We start from the raw sequence: 23,465 nt of genomic DNA, 5'->3' as shown, positions 1-23,465 counted from the left end.
TGGTTTTACGTAGCTAACAATTTATATTTTTGCTATAAATGAGATTAATATGTAACTAAAAACTTAAATGTTTTTGCCATAACAATAATAAGCTTGTAGCAAAAACTTGCCTTATAGCCACGGAGATAATCTGTATAGCTATGTTTGCATTTTAGCTACAAAAATACAAATTTATAACTAAATCTTGAAAATTTCTGCTACAAAAATAATATTCATAGCAAACATATAACCTTTTGGCTACGTGACAGCTAAAATTGTAATTAAATAAAAATATCGTTTGCCACATATATAAGAATTATAGCTAAATTTTAATTTTTTTGCTACAAACATATGAAAGTCATATCTGTATATGAAAGATATTGCTATGGACATATGTGTGTTAATAGGTAAATATTGAAATTACTTGCTATGAATACTTTTGATTGTAGCTAATATTATAATTAGTTGCTAGGACATATTGAAGTCATATCTATATGTGAAATTCAGTTGCTATGGACAGAGTTTGTTAATAGCTAAATATTGAAATAACTTGCTATAAATACTTTTAATTTGTAGCTAAATATTATAATTATTTGCTATGGAACAAATAATTTATATAAAAAAATTATAATTTATTGCTTCAATTAAAATTAATTGTACAAATATTGCTATAATTAACAAATTTAATAAAATTACAAATTTATAGCAATTCTTTATATTAAATAGATACTATGCCGTCATGAAAATTCTAACATAAAAAGTTATACATTAACAAAGTCATTTGCAACCAAATAATTGTCTACTCATAAAATCCTTCATCCTAGTAATTTAAAATGTATCAACTAATTTTTTTTACAAATATGAATTTTCAAGTCATAGCAATCTTTCCTGTCCATTTAAGAATTTCCACCAACCTGCAATATCAAATTTGAAAAAAACTTAGAAATCATAAGATTAATGTAATCATTGCATATCACTTTATGATTAATGTAAAAGAAAAATGGTTTTCATAGTATATATGCAATTTTCAAAATAACTTACAATTTCATCCAAAGGGATTTGGTTATTTATTGAAGATTGTTGACCTTTAGTGTAAGCTCATCATGAACTTCTCTTCCCATCGTCTATTCATCTCCTCATTTGCTTTTTCATTCTTCTAATTTCTCATTTGCTTCCCTCTTTGCCTCCTCCACCCTTTCATTTGCTTCCTTCCTAGTTGTTTGTACTTGTTCATAAGTTGTGCTTTAGTTGGTCTACTTCCAAAATATTCGGTAATACTTTTTCCTAGACACATAAGCACGCAAAAAGCCATTCTTCTTTGGACCAAGGACCTCTTCAAATATTTCATCATCATTCAATAAGATTTGTCCTTCTACTTGTGCTTTTTAATCGATCAAACTGTGACTAAAAAACAAATATGGTATTAGCTGGATGTGTGTGCGTAATAAAAAATCAAGAGTAGTTAAAGAGAATACAAAGCTATTACAATAATGTCTTCTTAACAGATTCAACTGCTATCTTTTTTCTTTTGCGAGATTCTATCCAAACTTCAACACGAGAAGGAGATAAACATTTTTCTTTTGCTGTCATATTAAAGTTATGAATATTGATTAAAAATAATGAATGTGAATTATTAACTCAATCTCATATTTGAAAGCAATTCATACCATTTGACGTCTGAGTTGAGCAAACTTTAATTCCTGTGTAAGGAGGCATAGACCGCTTTGATCTATTTGTCTTATTCTTGTTACTCTTTCCTGTGTAATGATAAAAAAGCAATAATATGTATATCTTATAATACATAGTAATTATGCTAAAATGTAACTTAAATAGCTATGCTTACTTGAAAGGTTGCCTCACTCCAATAATAACCAAATACTTCAATCGTCCATATGAACAAGTTTAGGCTGTGTTTTCAAACGACTTTGGTAAGTTGGTTTCGAATCAAAATATCGTTGTTTCATTTTGTATCTGTAATCCCTGTATAAGGCATTCATGGACCAAAAATGAATTCTTTCCTTCCTTCTACTTCTTCGAATACAAACTTCTCTGAAAAGCATATAAAATAAATAAGTTTCAAATTCTACACTTTAATATTAAACAAAATACAAATATTATAAATATTTATTTTATCTGTCTTACTTGATAATGGTCCACATATGTCAATTTCATGTTCTTTAAGTTTTTCCACTCCTTTATTGTAAAGGACAACATGACATTATTCCAGAACTGTTTGTCCTAAAAAACCAAACAAAATCTGTGAGTTTTCATCAACAGCCTAATGATCCTCATCAAATTTATAGGCATTTTTTCTCCTTTTTCTAATGTAATGATTTTGGTGCCGCGCGTAGGACCTCTTGTTTCTTTTTTTTTGGTGTTTAGACCTAAAAACACATGAATAATTATTAATTAGCAAATTAAGAACTGCACGACATTAGAAAATGAAAATGCATGAAAGTAAAATGAAAAAAATAAAATTAAAACCTGATGTCCATGCCTCAATTCCAACATCTGAGGTGTGTTCCTCCAAAAATGTCTGGTTGACTTCTCTCGAAACATTTCCAAGATTATGTTCTTCGGGATAGAAGGCACTTATCATCCTTTCTAAGAGAGTAAACATGTTAACATGCATGCTTAGTATTTCTGAACTTGCAAGTATGTTTCTCACGTCATCTCATCAACAATTTGGCTAGCCACATCAAGATCACTGAGGATACTGTCGGCCCAGGTAAAAACAATTGTCTCCACGGAGTATATCAAAGTCATAGGTCTTTTTATGTAATCCAACAAAGCAAAATTATGTGAGAAACTCGAATTCCAAATCAAAATCATAGTGCTTCTCACTCACTCTACCATTGACATACGTTCGTATAGGTGAAAAACAAAGATCCTCCATATGAAATCTATGTTCTCATGTCCGTATGCCATTCTTCCTATTATAAAAAAAAAGTAAATTCAGTTAGATAAATATTAAATAAACTAAACAAAAAATATAATATGAGTGTACATGATAGATATAACAATAAATTTATTGGTGATCAAGAAAATATTAAAAAAATAAATGACAAATGATGTTTACCAATAGAATCAGTGGTTGCTTTTTCTGGCTGTATACGAGAATGGTGATTAAGACATGACTTTTCAATGCTATTTGGAGTAGATTGCACCTTATTGAGTTGTGCTTCATAATGAGTTTTTGATATCTTGAGAGATACTACCGACAGGATCACTTTTTTGGCAGTGGGCTTAGCTTTTCTTTTGCCTTTAACTAAACCTCCACGATACTCATGTTGTTGGTATTATAAAAAGTATTATTTACAATAAAATAAATCATTGATATAAATAAAATAATGAAAGAAAAGACATTATGAGCTATGACCATAAAACGGAAAATTTCCTTAAACCCAATGCAACTAATCATTTATCCATTTTCCAAAACCTTAAGTTAGAATGAAGACAGACTGCACATAAAAAAGCAAAGTGGGTCATGAAAAGAATACGTTGTGTGAATGTATATGTAATGGTATTTAGCAGAGTGGGTCATGAAATAATATATTGTGAATGTATTTATGTAATGATTTGATGCCTCGGGAATTTGCTTAAGATTGGTTTCTTGGTTGCAAACCAAAAAAATCGTGAGTGCACAAATAAAAATAACTTTGCTAAATCAAGAAACACTAACAGATGTGAACAAATCATACACGTACCACATAAAACCTGGAGAGGATTACTAGCATTGGTCCAAAAAGTGATATGATCATTATTCAGAAGATATGAGATGTTACAAGTTTTTTTTTTTTTATTTATTTTAATTTAAATTAAAGAAGGGTTATTCAAGAAAACTTTTCTCTATATAAACTCTACTCATATAAACCGTATCAAATAGAATGGAAGTGAAATAGAATATAAGCATTGTATTGATAATTAACATTAGAATAGAAACATGTTTGAGTAGTCAAATTGGCAAGGCAGGGCAAGTTTCATGATAATAATAATAATAAAAAACCATAACAAAGGTGACAATTCATAAATATAAAACCATAAACAAAGGTGACAATTTCATACATAACATATATATAAACCATCCAATACAAAATAAATAACTGACAGTAATTATTGACTTACTACATCTTGAAAAATAAATCAATTAGCATTGCCGACATAGCAGACATGGAGAGATCCAAAAGCTAAAGTAGCAAGCTAAGATCGAAAATGTCAAAAATATATATATACTATATATATATATATATATATATATATATATATATTATATATATATTATTATAATATATATAAATTAGCAAACTCTATGACAACTCATTGCAGCAGACGAAAGCAAGTAGTAATAAAAGACGAGGCATCTACAGAGGATATGAGACATGTAATCAAAGGTAATTATTCCCTAAGTATTTTTATGAGTTATTTCTTAATTCTTTTATAATCCACCGCATGGTCAATTTAATATTATATATAAATACAATTTTCCCAAAATTTGCATTATGTGATTGATGTGTGACGCATGATCAAATTAATATTATAGTTATAATAATTTTTCTCAAAATTGCATTATGTACTTGATGGTTGTGTTTGATATGTGTTTTATCAATAATTGTGTCATTAAAAAAAATTTAATAAATATCAATAAGTGTATTTCTGAAAACCTAGAAGTTGTAAGATTTCGTCCTCATATAAACACATAATGCACGAAAGAAATAAAGCAAGTTGCAGAAAAAAAAACTTATCTTAAAGAAAAACTGATTCTTGAAAGAAAAGTGCAAGTAAAAACAATTTACAAAGAAAAAAAATATACAGAACACTAGACCAATAAAAAACTCAATGACGTAGTATTGGTTCCAAAAAGAAAACTAACGTTTGAAGCCTGATATTGTCTGGAAATTCTTCTGATGGTTGTACCAGTTGCCGTGCTAGTTCTTAATTCGCCCATGGTTATGAAAAATAAAAAAACTTCAAATAAAACCCTAAAAAAAAGCGCCATTGAAAACATAAGGAGGGTAAAAGTACCGCCACTTTTACTTTTATAATTGGGAAAACATACTCTTATCCTATTTAAATTGTAAAATATTTATTTTAATTATTTTTATAATTATGTTTTGCGTGCTTCTCTTATCAAATAAAAAATATATAAAAACTTTGTATTTATTAATTAATTCTTACACACGCGCTTGATTATAATCTCAATTAACAATAATGTTACAGACACTGGTATTTTTACACCGAAATCTTATACCGGCCTACGTGTCCGTGATTCACACCAGCAAACCAGTACGTTTCACGTTATTAAATTTTTTTCTAGTGAACGGCCGTATCAATATGGACGGTCGGTTACTACATGGACTTAGGCCATACAATATGGAATGGGGTCCATTTACTATGGACTAGCGTCCCATTTAAAGGACGGGCATCCTTAGTAAAATGTATGTTATTTACCATTTACTGATTGACGGATGTCCTTTAAATAGGGACGTCCGTCCGTAGTAAATAGACCTTGTCTATATAATATGGACGGGAGTCCATGTAAGTGAACGATCGTCCAATTTGATGAACGACCGCTCACTAGAAAAAATTTAATAATGTAAAACGTGTATGATTTACTGGTGTAAATCACAGGACACGTAGGCCGGTATAAGATTTCGGTGTAAAAATATCAGTGTCGTAACATTATTGTTAATGAGATTATAAGGTGGCTGTATAAAAATTAGGGACGGCCATCACAGGTGATGGACGGTTTTTTAAATATTGGAGGGCGTCATATTTTAATGGACGCCGTCCATTACAATTCTGTGTAAAAAATTACTATGTTATAATATTATAAAAAAAATTATTCCATTTATGATGGATGCCCGTCTTAAAATGGATGCTAGTACGTAGTAAATGACCCAGGTCCATATTATATGGACAAGAGTCCATGTAAGTAAACGACTGTCCATATTTGTGACGGCCATTCACTAGAAAAAAAATTTAATAACGTAAAACATGTCATGTTACTAGTGTAAATCAAACGCGTCTGATTTACTGGTGTAAATCAACGGGACACGTAGGCCGATATAAGATTTCGGTATAAAAAATACCAGTGTCCATACATTATTGTTTGCGTGCCTGGTTCTTGATTCGCCCTGGTTATGAAAAAATAAAAAACTTCAATAAAACCCTAAAAAAAAGCGCCATTGAAAACATAGGAGGGGTAAAAGTACCGCCACTTACTTTTATAATTGGGAAAACATTACTCTTTATCCTATTAATATAAAATATTTATTTTAATTATTTTATATAATATGTTTTTGCGGGCTTCTCTTATCAAATAAAAAATTATAAAAAACTTTGTATTATTTAATTAAATCATACAGCCGCTGATTAATCACTTAAACAATAATGTACAGACCCTGTATTTTTTCACGAAATCTTATACCGGCCTATGTGTTCCCATGATTCAACCAGCAAACCAGACACGTTCACGTTATTAAATTTTTTTTAGTAAACGGCCGTTCATCAAATATGGACAGTCGTTTACTACATGGACTCCTGTCCATATAATATGGACGGGGTCCATTTACTAGGCTAGCGTCCCCATTTAAAGGACGGGCATCCATCAGTAAAATGGAATAATTTTTTTTTTTTAATAAATTATAACCTAGTAATTTTTTACAAAGATGTTAATGGACGGGCGTCCATTAAAATATGAACGCCCGCCAATATTTAAAGACAACCATCCATAACCTGTGAATGGCCGTCCCTAATTTTTATAAAAAAAAACTATTCTATTTTACTAATTGACAGATGTCCTTTAAATAGGAATCCGTCCGTAGTAAATGGACCTTGTCCATATAATATGGACGAGAGTCCATGTAAGTGAACGGTTGTCCATATTGATGAACGAACATTCACTAGAAAAAAAATTAAAAACGTAAAACGTGTCTGATTTAATGGTATAAACACAGAACCGTAGGGCCGATACAAGATTTTGGTGTAAAATAACAGTGTTCGTAGCATTATTGCTCAATTAAATCACAAAAGTTTAGCATACACTGGGAGTCTGTATCGGCAAAAGTCAAGACGGGGCCATTTGGCTTGAGGAGTGGACTTTCTATGGGAATTTGTTCTATTTCATTTTCATTATATTCATGGACATTAACTTCTTTGGGAATTCCCCTTCTTTGTACTATTATATTTATTGCCTCGGTGTTGGCACTATATGAAGGAAAACAAATTACTGTACTTGTGAATTGGAATTTGGTAGAGTTTTGTTTGTAGAAATATGCATCAAATTAAATGTATATAATAAGTGGGTTTACGAGGATTAGATGTTTGATTACTTACCCTAATGGTTATCATAACTAAAATTAAACAAATTATTTTATTAATTATCTTATAATTATAATAATAGAATAATTATTAATTTTCACATTTAAAAGATAAATTACATAAATTATGATGAAGAAAATTAAATTTACACATTTAGATAAATAATTTGAATTATAAATGAGAATAAGATAAATAATTCTACATAGTGGGGTTGTCACACAAGCTAACCATAGTCTCATGTGATTCACTAAGTTAAATTTTATAAGTTAACTTATATTCTATTATAAAAAATACGAAAAGATGTGAATTAAATCACAAGTGGTTTGAATTAATTGCAATTGACACCTTGAAAACAATTTATTAATCACAAGGAGATGAAAACCAACTTAATCCTACCATTTCTAAGCTCCGTAATGAATTATTTATTTCTCATTCACAGAATAAACTTGCAAAGTATCTCCAACTATTGATTAATGACGTATTCGAGGGTCCCGTTTCTTGGTGAGTGGGCAACCGTCCCGCTCGGTGGTGAGAGGGCGGGGATGAGGGGGCAACGCGCTCACGGTAAGTCCAATTAGTAATGGACTTGTTATTAGATTACTAATAATTGTTTAAAAGTCCAATGTAAAAATTATTATTAATTTTTGAATAATTCTTTTAACCCCCATATTTCAGATTAGCTAAAACACCCCGTTATATAAAACTTTAATATGATGAAATCACCCTCACCTCCTGCCGCCACCGCAAACCCACCGTGGATGTCTCCAAAGTCCCCGTGATACCTCACCGTAACCAAGAGGCTCCGCTATGGCCATTTTCAGCCATCAAATGGCCGGAAAACGGCCATAACGAAGCCTCCCGGAGCTCCCACTGAATTTCTTTCTTTTTTAGGGACTCTGCGATTTTTCGACGGCGGCCCGTGGGGTGGGCTCGCTTTGGCGGTGGTGGCTGGGGGCAGTGGTGGTGATGGCTGGGTGGCAGTGATGGTTGTAAATTTTTAAATATAAGGGTATTATTGTCCAAAATTTAATTAAACAAGGGTAAATTAAGATAAAATATTAATGTATAAATTTGTTCTAAGTTAAAAGTACTATTTTCCAAAACTTTTATTATTAAGGATAAAATAAAAAAAAAAAAGAACATAAATATGAGATTGACGGAGACAGGTGAGAGCTGTACCATTAGATTAGACAAATCGAAATTGATTTGGTAGCTCAAGATCAATATCAAAGATTAGGTCAAGCTCATTAATTATTTTCACTGTTTTCACACACAGTCACCACTATCAGATGGGGTTCTCGCCACTATCAGATTGGGTTTGAACTGTTTGTTGAGTCCTCAATTAGCCAAATTGAATTGAATGGGTGGAGGTATTACTATCCGAATGTTGATTTCAAGAAAAAAGGTTGTTCTTTGCATCTTTTGTATTATCTTATATTGATGTATTTTGTGTTTATGATTTTTGAATTTTGCTTTTAATAACAAGCTCATCATCTGTTGTAAAATATCTTCAATGAAATTTTGTGAAACGGAGATGTGAGGGATGACTTTAAATTAATGGTTGTGTTTCACATTAGTTATTTTTCATTAGTTTTTGGATAGTAGTTATTTTATTTTTTAATTATTATATTAATACTTAAACAGATTGCAATGGACAAACAATGGATGCAATGTACAGATAGGTTGTGTAATGAGTATAGGATAGAGTTCATAATTTTCTTGACTTTAGTCACACAAACGTAGGTGTGTGATCCCATGCCTTGTATGAAGTGTAACAGTTTTGCACAAACAAAGGTGAAGTACATGGTCACTTGTTAATGATGGAATGTCAAAGGATATACTTGTTGGTTATACATGGTGAATTCATCGCTAAAAGAAACATGTCCCTATGACTTAAAAACAAATGAAAAAAGAGATATATTGGGATGATCATGATGCAGCTGGACCTAACCTAATGGATGTATAATGCAAGAGTTTGTGTGCAAGACCATTCGAGCCTCACAATCCTAATGATGTTAAACCTAATGCTCACCATGGTTACAATAAAGAAGCCCTTAAATTTTTAAGCTATTAGAAAATGCCCAACAACAACTTATCCTGGTTGTGTGAGTTCTCAAAGTTGTCATTCACTGTGGATTATTTCAGATAATGTCTTTATGGCATAAGTGATAAAGCAGTTGATTGCAAATGCAATTGCTAAAAAGGCACTTCCGCGTGGTGAAAATTTACCAAAATCTTTTTGTGACGCAGAAAGCTTATAAGAGATCGGGTCTTTAATATGAAAAATAGATGCTTGTGAGAGATTGGTGTTCTTTTCTGGAAGGACAATGCAAATGATGAAAATTGGTTGATTTGTGGTGATCTAGATGGAAATTCAGTGAGAAGAATGCGATTAATCCAAAAAGAGTGGCAAGAGATTCCTAGAAGTCACGCTATTTTCCACTAAAACAAAGATGCAAAGACTATTATGTCATCAAAAACAGCTTAGATATGATGGCATATGAGGAACGTCCCCAAGATGGCATTCTAAGACATCTAGCTAACCCTGATGCATGGAAATCTTTTGATATTTTAACATCCCAGGATTTTCTAGAGAGCCTCGTAATGTTAGAATGGGCTAGCATCTGATGGAATCAACCCTTTTGGAATATGAGTGTTCATATAGCACTTGGCCAGTAATTGTTAATGTATATAATTTACCTGTGTATGAGCAACCTATTGTTTGCTATCATGTGTAATACCTGGGCCTAAGTCCTGGGAAATGACATTGATGTGTACTTGCAAACTTAAACAGGAGTTATAGGAATTTGTGATTATAGAGTTGAGACTCTTGATGCTTCAAAAAGGAAAATTTTTGCATGCGGGCTACACTTTATGGACAATTAATGATTTTCCTACATATGCTAATTTGTCAGGGTGGAGTACTAAAGGAGCAATGGCTTGTCTTCAGCAATGAGGAGAACCCATCTACTCGACTTAAATATGGTCGTAAGTTTTCTTACATGGGGGCTCGTCGATTTTTACCAATGAATCATAAATGGCGAAGAGAAACAAGTCTTCTTTGATGGAAATTGGAGAAAAGGTCTGCTCCAGAAGATGCCGGGAGATGATGTGGAACCAATTACAAATGCTTCAACCTATACATTTGGTAAGGCTAAAAAGAAGCAGATAATGATAAAAATCAAAAAAGGCTAATTGGAGGAAGAAAGCATTTTTTTTTTTAAATTGCCATATTGGAAAAAGAACTTATACGTCACAATTTGGATGTCATGACCATTGAAAAAAAATATATGTGACAATATCATAGGTACATTATTAGATATTGAGGGGAGAAAACCAAAGACAACTTGAATGCTCGTCGTGATTTGAAGAGAAATGGGTTATAAGGAAGGATTTGCATCCAACTCAAAAGGATGGAAGGGGTTTTATTTGAAAGATTCAGCATGCATGAAGAGTGGTGGAGATGGAGAATGAAAGCATGAAAGCAGGATTTAAAAAAACGGTTTACATGCAAAGCTTGGATATGAGATTATACCTACTCTTGCTTTGGATTGATGAAGATTAGCTTCAAAGGATGAAACCTCCACCACTTTAACACCACCTTGAGAGAATTAGAGAGTGGCCTTGGCTGGGAGAGAGAGCTTTTAGTTTGTGTTTGAGTGAACAAGTGAATAATGAACAAAAATGCAACCTTTTGCACTATATATACTGGGCTATTTTGCAATTATTATTTTTCACTTCCAAGCCCAATAAAATCTTATTTTATAAAGGGACCCCCGAATTTAATATGCTACCTTTGAATAATCAATATTATTCAAGGGCCCATGTAACTAACTAGTTTACATTAACAACCCATAAATTTACCCTTTTTCCTTTAACTATTAAAATGTTATTTTGTTCATCTCATTAATCTTAACACTTAAGATATAATAATTAAATATAATTAATTATTGCTTGACCATTTTAACCCTTAAAATGTCACAAATGTTTTCTATGTAACTATTACTATAGAATCCGTTATTACCTCGGAAGGTGCTAGCCCTTTCGGATAATCTTCTCTCTCTCTCATTCTCTAACTTCTCAAGGCTATTGGTGGACCATGTAGGTCCACCGTGGATTAGCCGTGAGCGGTTGGATGAATCCGGAAACCCGTCCGGAGGCCCAACGACTATGGTAAACATCTAGCAATGTGCCATAGTCCTAAACCACGATGAAGAAATACTTCATCGAACCCATTTCAGATCATACGTACCATGCAGGTAAAGTCCCTCCATTGAGATATCCTAATCGAGTATGGATTCATGGAACGTCAAAATCCTAAACTCGATCTTCTTACCGATTGTCGATCAATAATGTCCGGAACTTGTCATCACAAACTTACTTTTGTATGACTAATAATAGACTCTGGACAGAGATTCATTTCGACATTTATCGATGTTGTCTAGGAACTCGAATCGGATGGAGTCAGACGGTACTCCCGATCTATATTCCGAGTCAATGGATCCCTCTTGACCATCGTTCGTTCCGATATGAAACACGCATGACCAAATGGCTTATTGTACGAAACCTGATTAGTTCTGTACTTATACACCGTATGAACCATACGCATCCATAAGGATCCGACTACAATGTCTCAGGTCAAAGGACACATCGTGCACTGATATAACCAAACGATAAATCATTGACTACATGCTTTTCCAATGAGGTGTCTATTCGGCTACGTTCGAAAAACAGTTCACCAACGTTAATCCATACCAATGCCCTATGACATGACTAGCATCGTATCCGTACATATTTCAACTATGATATCTTTGGAAGCATCCGGTATGCCTACTGTACAATATAGGCCCAAATTTATATTGCTTCCGCAGGGAACCTTTCGATAATTCTTACTTTTAAATGAACATCTGGACAATTCATATACATACTTTATTTTAAATACATGACTGATAAAGGAGCAATTACAAATATGAATTGAAGAACTCTTTCTTCTATTATTATGATATATATAGGATACAAGACAAAATACTCTGAACCGACAACACGAATGGTTTCTAGGGCATACACTAATATACATAACAAACTCCCACTTGCACTAAGCCATTCGAGTTGTATCTCATACCCATCTTCTCAGAGATGGTCAAATGCTTCAGTGTCATCGCCTTAGTTCAGGGATCAGCTACATTTCTGCTGAAGGAGTCTCAGAATCAAAATCTCTCCAGCTCCAACGAATCTCTCAAAATGTGTGATACTTCGCTGAAGTGTGTTGGATTTTGGTTTGCCCTTGGTTCCTTTGCTGTGCAATAGCTCCCAGTATTGTCACAGAACATGCTTATCGGGTAAGCCATGTTCGGAACCACACCAAGTTCAATTACGAACTTCGCATCCAAACAGCCTCCTTGCTGCTTCCGAAGCAGCAATGTATTCAGCTTCTGTAGTGGAGTAGCTATGGTGTTTGTTGGGACTTTCCAAATAACAGCACCCCATTACATATAAAAAGTACCCGACGTAGACTTTCTATCACATATCTGATTGGAATAAGAATCTGAGTATCTTGAATGTTTAACTAGGAACATCATAACCAGAACTAGATCCTGTTCTTCTCAAGTACAAGGATTGATTTACAACCGACCAATGGTTCTCCCTGGGTTTGACTGAATCTGCTCGTAACACTTACAGCATAAGCTATATCAGGTCTTGTACATAGCATTGCGTACATAAGCTACCTACGGCAGACGCATAAGGCACATTACGCATCCGCTCGTCGTTTCAGCGTCTTGGACCCATCTCTTAGAAGATGAAGACCATGAGTGAAGGGCAAAAGACCTCTTAGAGTTCTCCATGCTAAATCTTTTTAGCATTTTTCTATGTACAATTTTTGGGATAATCCAATTACCTTTCGTTCTATCTCTATAGACACGAATGCCAAGGAATATGTGCTTCTCCTAAGTCTTTCATCGAGAAGGTTTGGACAACCAAACCTTAACCTTTCATCATGCCTATATCATTCCTCAAAAGATGTCATCTACATATAATATGAGAAACGTATGGCATGATCTTAACCCATTTGTATAACACAGGGCTCATCCGGATTCTTGACAAAACCAAACGATTTGATTTATGTCGTCAAAATCGAATGTCCAGCTTCTTGAAGCTTGCTTCACAAAAATGGATCTGATGCAATTGATCTTATGTGCTTTCACAAGGATACAAAACTAGGTTGTTCCATATAGATGTTTCATCAATAACCCATTGAGGAAAGCTGTTTGACATCCATCTGCCAAATTTCAATCATGGTATGCTGCGATGGCTAGCATTATACGGATGGATTTAATCATAGTACAGGCGAGAAGGTTTCCTCAAATCCAATCCTTGTTTGATATAACCTTTCGCCAACAGTCGGCTTTGAAGGTCTCTACCTCCCATCCTTGCAATTTCTCTTGTAGACCCATTTACAACCTATAGGAACTATTCCCTCAGGTGGGTCCACAAGCGACCATACTTGATTGGCATGCATTGATCTATCTCAGAATCCATCGCTTCCAGCCATTTTCCTGAATCTCTATCCAGTATGCTTCTTCGTAGCTTCTGGATCCTCACCAGATCATCTACTCCATAAGTAAGATTCAAAATCTGGCTCATGTAGGAACCCATATATCTCTGGAGGTTTCGAAAATTCTAGAAGACTTTCGTACTGGAACCATAGTATCGGATACATGGGTTCGCTGAGTGGACGTTCATCTTCAGCAATCTCGGTCTTGGCTCTCGAACTCTTCTTGAGTTCAATTTTCTCCAACGCCGCCTTCCTCCAAGAACTCGTTCTCGAGGAAGCGCGCATTTTACGATCCAAACTCTTTGATCACTTGGAGTAAAAGCAAATCTAAACTATCTTAGGATACCAATGAAACGACCCTTCTCGGATTTAACATCCAGCTTATCAGATTTAACCAATTAACTAAGCTGGGCAGCCCCAAATCTTCAATAAAGCGAGAGGATTTCATACCATATCTCAATAAGGTGTTTTCTGGAACAGTTTTAGACGGGGGACTATTAAGGATGTGCACAGCGGTCTGGAGAGCGTACCCCCACAGACAGTGTAAGTCTGTAAAACTCACCTCGATCGTAACCATATCTAATAAGGCACATTTCTCCTTTCTGACACTCCATGTTCTGGGGTGTATAAGGAGGGTCAATTGTGATGATATCCACATTTCCTTTTAAAACTCTGAAAACTCTGTACTCAAGTATTCACCCCCGATGACCGTAGTATTTTAATACTCTTTCCAATTTGATTTTCACTTCATCTGAATCTCGAATTGTTCAAAGGATTCAGATTTGCATTTCATAAATACAATAACCATATCGAGGACTATCTCTGTAAAGTAAGAAATATTCAATCTCCACTAGCTAAAGGTACTATGGTCACACACATCTGTATGTATGAGTGCTAAAAGTCTTGAGCCGCTCTCCTTTACTCTTAAAGGAGACTTGGTCATCTTTCTTGGGAGACATGATTCACAGGTTGGATAGGGTCGAACACCACTGATTTAGGATCCCACTTTCTCCAAGCGTGTATTAATTTCTCTCTCCTATATGACCCAATCTATGATGCCATAGAATTTAGGATTTGATTTCAGATCGAGTTCTTTATTAGAAATGGTATGATGAAGCATAGTCATTCAATTCTAAGACATACAAACCATTGATTCACAGCTTTACCAACTAAAACATTTCCAAAATGTATTGAACATTCATTTCCATAAACAGTACATAATAACCTGCCTAACACACAAGAGAAATAGAAATGATGTTTCTTGTGGCCTTTTCAAGTACAATACTTTAAACAAATTCAAAACATGTCTGAAAGGTAGTCTTATTGAGCAGTCCCCATGGCCTCGGCTGCAAACCGTTGCCCAATTTGCCATCCTCAAAATGATCTCGCCCTTTGTCACCTCAGAACATTCGGAAGTACCTGCAAAGACATACAAACATGAGAGTTGAGCTGAATCTAATATCCAGGAATGACTATCTGAATTAACACTTAATTCATATTCAACATAAGACAAGTGGTTCAACCTGCTTTTCCTTTGCCTGTCTTCAGACGTTCAGGTATTGAGGACAGTTCCTCTTCCATGGTCCATTCTTTCCACAGGGAAACATTTCCTTTTGGCATCGGCTTTCTTGCCTTTGCCGATGGCTCTCTTGAAGCTCTATATCTTGGGTCCAAACTTTTGGACCTCTCTTTGGTAGCACTTTGGGCCTTTATTGGCCCTGCTAGTGGAGGCGGCAAAAACATCCTCATGTCCCTTCCCTTTCACCATTCTGTCTGTGAAATTCTTTAAGCTCATTTAGCAGTTCAGAGAGGTTTCTCTCAATCCTATTGAGATTGTAGTGTAGTATAAACGGTTTATAACTTGGAGGAAGGGATTGTAGAATCAAATTCACTTGAGGCGGTCTGGATGACCCCCATATCCATCCAGTCGATCTAATCCATTGATCATTTAAGAGTAGATCAGCTGGAGGTTCCCATTCCCTAACTTCTGCTAAAGAGGGATGCACACATTCATACTAACAACACTCTGGATTTCGCATACAACTCTTGTAGAGCTATGGGTATCATAAGCATTGAAACCTCTTCATGCTTAAGTTTAAGTTCTCATTCAGGAGGCTAACATGTAATTTTTTAGCCCTCCTACTATCCTCTCTCCACTTTTCAAGAGCATCAAGCTCAGCTTGTGGAGCATCCGGTCCAATATACAAGTGGAAGAGGTGTTTCGGACATAAAGCAATCTTTCAAATCTAGAACAATTTAAGCATCTTAGCCAATCTTTAGGTGGGTCCGGTTAACATGTTAGGTCCATGTATCCTTAGGAGAACATTGTTGGCCATTTTTCGATATTATCACAAAGATGAATGCAAAGAAAAAGTAATTTTATTAGTGTCTTGTAATCTTTTAAACCTTTTAAGTGCAAATCAAATTAGCTCCCATATTTTATTCGAGTCTACACTCCCTTAAATGGATCCGGAAATTTTCGTTGGAGTAAATTTCTTAGTGGGGAATCACATTTCTTATCAAATCAATTAACCTACATAATAGAATTCTGTTAATAAGTTAATAAGTAGGAAACTCTTCTTCCTTTATATCACTAAATAAGGTTTGATTCATATTCCTGTCCTGTCTTGGATACCTCACATAATAGAATTCTGGTACCTAGGCTAGTTAAATCCGAACCATTGTGCTTCTTAGGATGGCATTTTCATCATTCCTAACATAATAGAATTCTTGGTCAAGATGAAATATCCATCAAGAAACAAGATCAACTTAATTCTATGATATAAAGATTGATCCTCACATAATAGAAATTGGGATATTAAAATTTATATCAAAGAATTAGTTACCCCACAAGGGGAGACTTGGATTTAATAATTTTGAATTGGGGAGATTTAGGTTTACCTTTAGTTAATTCATTTTAGCATGCCATGTTTAATTAACAATTCATATATATCAATAGAGATAAATTAAAGTATGTGGGTTGACCATGGGGCTTTTCGAAAATACATCCTAAAGGCAAACTATTACCCTAATACTATATCTTCGATTGGATCGTATCCGGATGCTCTTCGGTTCGTCTAGCCGATTCATTAATATTGGATCTTAGCAGAGGCCCGATTAAAAATAAATAAATAAAATTTATTTACAAGCCATTAATAAAAGAATATTACAAATACTTTGAATATTTGAAAACCAAAGGCGCCCATGATCAACCCTCTAATCTAATATTCATTCACACTAAATAAATATAAACCATTCATTACCAAATAATAAACAAGTATTTAAAGGCATGAACAAAATATATAAATATATTCTATATATAATAGATATTATATTATATATTCATGTGGTAATTTAATTATAACTTGGGCCATGCAAACAATACACATTTTTATAGGAATCATTACCAAACACTTTTGTCATATTCCACCCAAAAGATATACTATTTAATGTTAGATCATTTCAATACTTTCACAAAAGTCATGCTGGCATAGATAAGTGGGTTTTATTACTCCAAGAGTAATATTCATGACACAAGTTACTTTTAACTAAAGTAATACTTTTTATGACATATTATCTTTTCAAAGACATCATGCCATCTGGCATCATCTTTTTTGAAAAACATTCAAACAACCAAATTATTACATTCAAAATATAATAATTTATGCAATGCAAATGATGCATTATAAGATAATTTAATCAAATTAAACATCCTACATTAAATTTACCACAATCATATATAATATCATAATTCATTATGAATGAAAATCCATAACTTTATGCTAACATCAAATTCCACCATAAACACTTGCAACATTGCATACACTCATGCAAAAATATATTTATCAATTAAAGATAACAACATTTAGATGTCAAAGCATAAAACCATTAATCAAAGTAATGGAAATGAACATGCATGAACATTTTTCCAAATGAATCATCATGCAACATTTCTAGAACATCTTCATCAATCATGAATGAAATGACATTTTTATGGCAAAAACTAGTCATGGCCGAAAATGACATATGCATGCATGTTTTTCAACACATTTCATGCAAAATCATCATCCAAACAGGCTTTAAATCATTACAACATACCCAACATATTAGCGCAAGAAGAAAAACATGTTTTCCAAAGATCAAGAGATGGCGAGACAACACATGCATCAAACATGCTATACATCAAACAACTCATCCAATACTAGGCATGCTCATGTATAAACATTATCATCATTCAAACATATAAGAATGAGAAGAAATGAACATATACCTCGATCTAGGTATGGCCGAGACATGCATGTAAAGATCTATATGAAAAAACACATTTTTGAACCATATCACTAAATGCAACATCAAACCAAGTTGATGAACATATGAAAACATGGAAAATGCCATTTTAGCTTATAAATTCGACATGCAAGGAGCTTTAGCTCGATACCATTGATAGATTCAGCATGCATGAAGGAGGGTGGAGATGGAGATGAAAGCATGAAAGCATGGATTAAAAAAAACGGTTTACATGCAAAGCTTGGATATAGATTATACCTACTCTTTGCTTTGGATTATGAAGATTAGCTTCAAAAGGATGAAACCTCCACACTTAACACCACTGAGAGGATTAGAGAGGCCTTGGCTAGGGAGAGAGAGCTTTTAGGTTGTGTTTGAGGAACAAGGAATATGAACAAAAATGCAACCTTTGCACTATATATTACTTGGGCTATTTTGCAATTATTTATTTTTCACTTTCAAGCCCAATAAATCTTATTTATAAAGGGACCCCACGAATTTATATGCTACCTTTGAATAATCAATATAATTCAAGGGCCCATGTAAACTAAAACTAGTTACATAACAACCAAATAAATTTACCCTTTTTATCCTTTAACTATTAAAAGGTATTTTTGTTCATCCTCATTAACTAACACTTTAAGATATAATAATTAATATAATTAATTATGCTTGACCATTTTAACCTTAAAATGTCACAAATTGTTTTATGTAACTATTACTATAGAAATCCCTTATTACCCTCGGAAGGTGCTAGCCCTCTTCGGATAATCATTTCTCTTCTCATAGTCCTAACTCTAAGGCTATTTGGTGTGACCTGTAGGTCCACCGTGATAGCAGTGAGAGGTTCTGGATGAATCGGAAAACCCGTCCGGAGGCCAACGATATGGTAAACATTAGCAATGTGCCATAGTCCTAAACACGATGAGAAATACTTCACGAACCCATTTCAGATCATACGTACCATGCAGGTAAAGTCCACCCATTGAGATATCCTAATCGAGTATGGATTCATGGAACGTCAAAATCCATAAACTCGAAATCTCTACCGAATTGTCGATCATATGTCCGGAAAACTTGTCATCACAAACTTACTTTTGTATGATAATAATAGACTTGGCCAGAGATTCAATTTTCCGACATTTATCGATGTTCGTCTAGGAAATCGAATCGGATGGAGTCAAGGTACTCCGCTATCTATATTTCCGAGTCAATGGATCCCCTCTGACCACGTTCGTTTCCGCATATGAAAAAAGATGACCAAATAGGGCTTTATGTACGAAACATGATTAGTCTCGTACTTTACACCGTATGAACCATACGCATCCCATATCGGATCGACTACAATGTCTCAGGTCAAAGGACTACACGTGCTCTGATATAAACCAAACGATAAATCATTGAACACATGCTTTTCAAGTGATTTGTCGTTATTCGTCACGTCGAAAACCGTTCACCACGTTAATCCATACCAATGCCCTAGTGACATGACTATCATGTCATCAGTACTTATATACAACTCAGATATATTTCGGAAGCATCGCGTAGCTAACTGAAACACTTATAGTTGCCCAAATTTATATTGCTACCGCAGGGAAACCTTTTTCGTAAAATAGTGTACTATTAAAGAATTCATTGGACAATTAATTATACATAACTTTATTTAAATACCATGACTGGATAAAGGAAGCAAATTTACATATATGAATGGAAGAACTCGTTCTTCTATTATTTATGATATATATAGATACAAGGAAAAATACTCTGAACCCGACAACACGAATGGTTTCTCAGGGAACTACACTAATATACCATAACATTATTCAGCAGCATCGTTACACTTATTTCCAGGAGGAAAAGAATAAAATATGAATGTTTTTAAAAAACGTGTAAGAGTTCCTGATGGATATTCATCTAACATCTCACGGGGATGGTGTAAGTTATTAAGGAGTGCACGATACAGGTCTCAAGAGCCATGATTCCCATATTCGTTTTAGAACAACTTAGCTTTATGCACATGCGTGAATTGTACCTAATAATGTGTTTGATGCTATTATGAGTTGAGCATTTTTTTAAGTTATGCTCAAAAGTAGTTGAACAAAGAAGCATTGGAGTGCCTGAATCTCAAATTGTCATAACCTGTGCAAATTAGAAAGAATCTTCACACGCAGCACTTTTTTTATGTTATGGTGACTTAACTGTCACCTTGCAACTTGAAACAAAAATTGCAGGACATGTAACAATATCGATGGATGTATCCTATTGAGAGGGTACATATTTGTTTTCATATTCATTATCATTTATGTGTATGTGTGTGGTTATAATAAGTTATTAATTAGGATGAAGAAAACATTTGTATACGGTCTTAGGAAAATTGAAGCATTATTTCTAATTAAAAAGTAGGACCAGAAGTTCTATGACAGAAGGGTACAGTGTGGAAGAACAGTCTAATATTTTGCTCGAGATATTTAAATTGTATTGAAACTAAGTTGATAAAGTTGGGAAGAATTTGAAGGTATATGTTGATTCGCCAAAGGGTTATGCTATATTTCATCAGTGTGGATATCCTGTAATAAGGATAAGTGCTAGGGCGATTGACCTCAATAAATGATGGAAACAAGCCATCTAGTTTATGTGTGCAAAAAGTGGTGAGAAGTGCAACTGTTTTTATGGTATGATAGTTTGCCGTTGTTCTATTTTTGTTATGTGGTGATTAGTTTTTTTTTCTTTTTTTAATGTACGTTTTTTCAGTTGTAGTTTCTTACTTATTTGCTCAAAATTGTTGCACGTGAACATGATGCAGGCATGTATCAAGAGGATTTTGCATGAATGGTTCATATCGAGTAAGGTTTCCTTTTGGAAATTTTTATTTCTACGCATTTTGACATTTATTATTACATTCTCTCTTGTTTTTTTTAATAGGTGTACAATGTATAAAGAAGAGGAGTACAGTGTAAATGAAGAAACTATTATCTTGTCTCGGGTCACTTTTATGGTATACAAAAGTTTTCAGGGTATATCATAAAGTGGTTTTAGGTTTTCACACTAAGCAACTTGACGGAAAAAGGGAAAGCAAAATAGAGTGGTTTTGGTAAAGAATGGGTGGAGGATAAAAATATAGTTATTATGGAGTTCTTAATGAAGAATTGAACTCAATATTTGAATCGAAAAACAGATTATGGTTTTTGTAAAATTTAGTGATTGTGCGATGTTCTGTGATTGGAAGAGTGCGTTCACTGTAAGAACGAAGGCTAGGTTTTGGTTAGTGTAAATAAGCTCGAAAATTATATCACGGAGAACCATTTGTGCTATCTCACGCACAAACAATATTTGGTAATGATGTGTGTCCAATCCTTAATTGGTTGTTGTTTGTAAAAGGTCGTCGGATAGCTTTTATGGACCTACATGTGGGTGAAAAATCATTATGATGAAGACGCTTTCCAACAGACACTCTGAAATAGTTATCAAATTTACCAATATGTTGAAATGATAGATAATGAGAGACATGACTAGATCGACTATTAAGTAAGAGAGACTGTATGTTGAGTGGATATGATGATATAATCGTGTTGATGAAGAGAGAGATGCTGAAGACATTGATGATTAGTGGACATTGATGAGAAGTTGCTCTATGAGATTATTAGATTGTTTGTTACATTTTTGTATATTTTCCTATTATATTGTTTGGACAGATTCGACGATTTTTGATACAGTCTTATAATGTTTAAACTGACTTGTACGATTGAGTTCAATCCCGTTATTCTACAAATCATGCTTTCAATTTATAAAGTTTTATGGTTATACATTCATTAATTGGCTTATATTTAATACTTTGTGAGTGAGAAGGTTTGATAAATATAAATGGTGGTTTGTGGTATGTTTGATATAACACCAAGTTTATATATAAATACTTCCATACAACAAATATTTCTTTTTTTAGTAAATGTATAAATAATTGACATAGTTTATTAACGTGTTGTCATCATCGTTCATCTAAAACATAGAAATACAAGTTCTATATAAAAGATGTAACATAGTCACATATTTTATAATACTCAGTATTACCTAAAATAATTAATTTTATAAAGTGTTAGTTTAAATGATCATAGAAAAAGAAAAAACCTTAGAGATCCTTTAAATACAATTTTTATTGTACAAAAGCTCCACACTCTTAGCTCGCTGAGAGTATGTTTAAGTTAGCTATGGGTTTAAGGTCTAATTTACTATGACCTTAGTGTGCGATTAAACACTATATTGATATAACTATTTAATTCATAAGTACTAAAATATAATACTTACTAAGTAAATTAGAAAAGCTATAGCTGCATACTATAAGGATTGTAGCAAATTAAATTTCACATTCTTTATTTGACAATTCGCATTAAAATTATAGCTAATACACACATATTAGTATATGAAACTAGTAGTAAACAATGTACTAAGATATGTCTACACAATGAAAATAAAATTTGTTAGCTAGATACCTTAATGAGCTACAAATTTTATATTGTATAGCTAATGTAAAAATAATAGCTATATAATTAAAACTCGTAGCTAAGTAATGATTACTATTATGCCACGTACATAAAATGTTTAAAATTTAGCTAAATATATTAATTACTGACAAATCTCAAATTTTATAGCTAATGCATAAAACTATAGCTATATAGGTTAAACTCATAGCAAAGATGATACTATATGGCCATGAAATGAAAATCTATAGACTAAGTACATAATTAGCTACAATGTTTACCATAGCTATACATTGTAGATAAATGAATAGATATTGCCAAAATTTTAATAAGTTTAAACGCAATAGATGAATTAGTCTGAGGGAGAAGTCTTAGTCCTAAAATTATTTCAATACGCTACAAATATTGCTTTTCTAGCCGTAAATATGTATTTGCTACAGTTTTTCTTTTCGTAGTAATGTTCGTAGCTATATGTGTATTTGTTGTAGTATTTATGGTGGCTAATTGGTAACGTTATGGAGTACAAATCCGTAGTGTTTTTTGGTTCGAATTTCTCATATTTGCTGATTTTCATACTTGTTTATTCTTTCACTGGGCTATGTTTGATGGCCTTCCTGCTCATTGACCTTTTTACTATTGATTGTGATGTTTTGATGATATGATTTTTTTAATGTGGTATTTGTTAACTTTAGTTTGATGAATTCCTTTCTTTAATAGCTCTTTGCCACTGCTTCTCCTTTGCATATCATGTATTGCGGAAAATCCTATTTTGTGCATTTTTACCAACTTTTCTTTTACGTCGTCTTTAGTTAATTTTGCAACTCTTGTTTTCAGGACGATATAAATAGGAACGA

Source organism: Pistacia vera, unplaced genomic scaffold (genome assembly GCF_008641045.1).
Source record: "Pistacia vera cultivar Batoury unplaced genomic scaffold, PisVer_v2 Contig30, whole genome shotgun sequence".
Lineage (NCBI taxonomy): Eukaryota > Viridiplantae > Streptophyta > Magnoliopsida > Sapindales > Anacardiaceae > Pistacia > Pistacia vera.
This window is presented reverse-complemented; position numbering follows the sequence as displayed.